Source organism: Elephantulus edwardii, unplaced genomic scaffold, assembly GCF_000299155.1.
Source record: "Elephantulus edwardii isolate Elephantulus edwardi_28Jun2011 unplaced genomic scaffold, EleEdw1.0 scaffold00030, whole genome shotgun sequence".
Lineage (NCBI taxonomy): Eukaryota > Metazoa > Chordata > Mammalia > Macroscelidea > Macroscelididae > Elephantulus > Elephantulus edwardii.
The window spans coordinates 5,477,459-5,481,942 of NW_006399780.1; positions in this window are offsets into that span (position 1 = coordinate 5,477,459).

Below are 4,484 nucleotides of genomic sequence, written 5' to 3' on the forward strand. Positions count from 1 at the left end.
CTCCAGTGCAATCTTCAGAGTCTCTTCTGACATCCATTTTGGTCTTTTCTTCCTCTTCTGTCTTTGTAATGACCGTTTGCACCCTTTGACATCCTCCCACAACTCATCTGGTCTTCTTTCATTAGTGTCCAAGGCCTCAAACCTGTTCCTGAGATGATTCTGAAATTCCAGTTCCATGTAGTATCTGCTTAGCATACAGATTGAATAGGTATGGAGAGAGGATACAACACTGACTCATTCCCTCCCTAATGTGTAAGCAAACAGTATTCCCTTGCTTGGTTCAGACAAGACCTTCTTGGTCTATGTGTAGATTCCATATTCGCATAAATAAGTGTCCTGAGATTCCCATTCTTCTCAGTGTTAGTCATAATTTGTTGTGATCCACAGAATCAAATGTGTTTGCATAGTCTATACAACATCAAGAAACATTCTTTTGGTATTCTTTGCTTTCAGCTAAGATCCATCTGATTTCAGCAATGATACCCCTAGTGCTGCAGCCTCTTCTAAACCCAGCTTGTACTTCTGGTAGTTCTATGTCAATGTACTGTTCTAACCAGTTTTTAATAATCTTTAACAATATTTTGCTTGCATGAGATATTAATGACATTGTTTGATAATTTCCACCTTCTATTGGATCACCTTTTTGGGGGGGGGGGGAATAGGTATAAATACAGATATCTTCCAGTCAGTCGGCCACGCCAGGTAGCTGTCCTCCAAATTCCTTGGCAGAAACTGGTCAGCACATCCAGGACTGCTTCTATTAGTTGAAACATGTTAATTGGTATTTAATCAGTTCCTGAGACTTATTATTATTATTGCCTTCAGCAAGGCTGGAAGCAGGAACGACATCCAATTCCAAAATGGCTTGCCTCCAGAAGCTCTATGTATGAACAGTGCTCAGGCTTTTCGTTCATAGGGTTGTTACGAGTCGTCTACGACTCGACGGCACCTAACAACACACAATGCCTTCAGTGTAGCTTGAACTTCATCCTTCCTAACCATTGAATCTTGTCATAGGGTACTTCTGAAAATTTTTCCATGTCAACTAATTCTTTTTGGTACAGTGTTTCTGTATATCCCTTCCATCTCCTTTTGATGCTTCCTGGATCATTCAAAATTGTGCCCCTAGCATCTCTTAGTATTGCAATTCGATACTTGAATTTATTTTCTAGTTCTTTCAACTTGAGAAATGCCAAATGAGTCCTTCCCTGTTTGTTCTCTGACTCCAGCTCTCTGCACATTTTGTTTTAATGTTTTGCTATATCTTTTTGAGCTTCCCTTTGAAGTCTGTTTAGTTCTTCTACTGTACCGTATCCTCCTTTTGTTTTGGCCTCTCATTATTCCAATGCAATTTTTATAGTCTCTTATGACATTCAGTTTGACTTTTTCTTTCCCCTCTTTTGTAAAGACTTTTTCTCTCTTCCTGGATGGTATCTTTGTCACAATTCTTCTGGTCTTCCATCATTAATATTCAATGCCTCAAATCTGTTTTTGAGATAATTGTTAAATTCAAATGGGATAGATTCAAGGTAGTATTTTGGTTCCTGTGGACTAGTTTCCACTATTGGCACCTGGTCTGGTTTTGACTGCAGATATTGTGCTTCTCCAATTATTCTTTCCTCATATAAAGCCAATCTGATTCCAGTACAATCCATCAGATGATATCATGTGTAACATGCCATCATTTGCACTTTTTAAAAGAAGTATTTGCTGTGAATAAATCACGGAGTGTACAAACTTCAGTCATTCAGTCCCTGGCCTCTTTTCTGACACTAAGTCCATTGTTGTTGTTAGGTGCCATCAAGTTGAGTACAACTCGACTGAACAGATCTGAACCCTGTCTTATCCTGTAACATCCTCACACTTCCTGACACATTGTACCAGTCACTGTGTCAATTCACTTGGTCAAGGATCTTCCTCTCCTTTGCCGACCCTCAGTCTTTCAGAGCATCATGTCCCTCTTCAAAATATAGTCCCTCTTAGCAAATGCCAAAACATGTGAGGCAAAGTCTCATCAACTTTGCCTCCAAAGAGCACTCTGGCTTCATCTTCTATGAGACATACCTGTTTGTTCTTTTGACTGTCCATAGGATGTCCAGTTCTCTTCTGTAACACCACAGATCAAAGGCATCAATTTCCACACCCCCCCATCATCCTTCTTCACTGTTCAGCTTTCAGATGCATAGCAAGTGATCAGAAAGACCATGGTCTGAATCAGACCCTTAATCCTCAAACTGACATGATTACTTCTCAATAATTTGGAGAGGTCCATAACTGCAGATTTCCCCATGGTAGTACGTCTCAGTGCAAGATTTCCTGATTGCTGTTACCAAGGGTGTTAATTGTGGATCCAAGTAAGATAAAGTTGTTGGTAGTTTAAATCTCTGCTTTATCCATCATGATGTTGCCTATTGGTTCAGTGCTAAGAATCTTTGTTTTCTTGACATTGAGATGCAATACATATTGAAGGCTACATTTCTTGATCTTCTGTAACAAGTGCTTCAAGTCCTCCTCACTTTCAGGAAGCAGGGTTGAGTCATCCGCAAAATGCAGGTAAATGATGAGTCTCCCTCTAATTCTGTTACCACATTCCTCTTCATACAGTCCAGCTTCTTGTACTTTCTGATTACTATTCCTTCTTCCTTGTTTCCGAATTTAGCATTCCAGTCACCAATAATTATTAATGCATCTTGATTGAATGTTTGGTCAGTTTCACACTGCAAAAGTTGATAGAAATCCTCAATCTCCACTTTTTTGTCTTTAGTTATTGGTGCATATATTTGCACTGTAGTCGTATTAACAGGTCTTTCTAGTATGCATAGTATGCTATCATTCATAGCATTATATATTTCAGGATGGATCTTGAAATTGCCTTTGTAACTATGAAAGCAGTTTTTCATAGCCAGCATAGTAGATCATATGATGGTCTGATTCAACGTGGTCCATGCTTGCCCATCTCAGTTCACTGATACTTCAAATGTCAACATTCATGCATTCCATTTACTTTTTGACAAATTCCATTTTTCCTACATTCATTCTTCCTAAGTTCCATATTACTGTTGTTGTTGTTGTTGTTATGTGCCGTCGAGTTGTTTGCGACTCATAGCAACCCTATGTACAACAGCCCTAAACTGTGCTCTATCCTGTGCCAATCTCATTGCCTCTGACACACCCATCCCAATTACCCCAGTCACTGAATCAATCCACCTCATAGAGGGTCTTCCCCTCCTGCGCTGTACCCAGCATGATGTCCCTCTCTAAAGACCTGTCTCTCCTTACAACATGTCCAAAGTATCAATTGCAAATTATTATTAAAAACATTTTTTCTGCTCACTTTTTAGTGATTTCCTATTTGGGATCTATGTCTAATATTATCACTACCCATATTTCTCTGTTCATAGGGTTTTTGAAGGTGTTGGTTTGGAAGTGGATGGCCAATCCTTCCTTCTTCCTAGTCTGTCTTAATGTAGAAGTTGCTGTGTTGCAACTTTTCCTCCCTGGGTGACCCTTCTTGTACCAGAGACACTGACGGAACAGATTCCAGCATCAGTGCACTCTATACTCTAAATCAGTACAACAGACTGACAGACAAGTGCTATTCTAATAGGAGTAAATTATAATACCTAAGCTTGTACACATTTAAGACATAAAGAAATTGGCAACATGCAAATCATTCCCTAATAACCTAAATGAACATAGGTGGTATACCTTTAAAAAGCAAATTGTAAAGACAAACAGGCATACAAGTATTATGGCACAGGACACCCTTTTTAGACCACAGCTGAGGTCCATGGTGACATGACAGGAGGGAATCCTGGTTGAGGCTATCGGCACAGACCATGGCCTAGTTTGATCTTTGGTACTGGTTGTTAGCCCAGGCCCAAGGGCCACTAGGATTGAGCTCCTGAAGGCACCTGGTAGAGCCTGGCCTGCCCTCCTTATTTCCCTGGTCCTCTGCTCTGGTGCTCAGGACCCTTGGCTGCCTAACTACTGTCTGTAGACCTCTGTTCCAGGCCTCAGTTTCTTGGTTGAGCCTGGCCTACTTGTCTCATCAAGGATCGTGAGCACCAGAGCAGAGGCCTCTGGGCAACAAGGAGGATATGCCAGGCCCTGCTGGGATTCAGACCCCTACGGCAGTGGTCGGCAGGCAGCAGCAGGGGCAGCAAGGGTCCTGAGCACTGAAGCAGAGGCCTGCAGGCATAATGATTCACAGTGACCCTATTAACCACAGATCTTGCCCTATGCTTATGATCTCTGCCTTACCTTGCAGTGTCCTCATGATCTCTGGTACACACTAGCTCACTGTTACAATGGTGATGATTTTTGGTTTTTTAACTATTCAGATGTAATTAATATTGAAGGCTGTAGTCTTTGATCATCTCCAGTAATCATTTCATTAATCTGCTTTCATCAAGCAAGGTAGTATTTTCTGCATTATGTAGCTTATTGATAGTCTTCCTCTAATTCTAATGCCTCATTCTTTT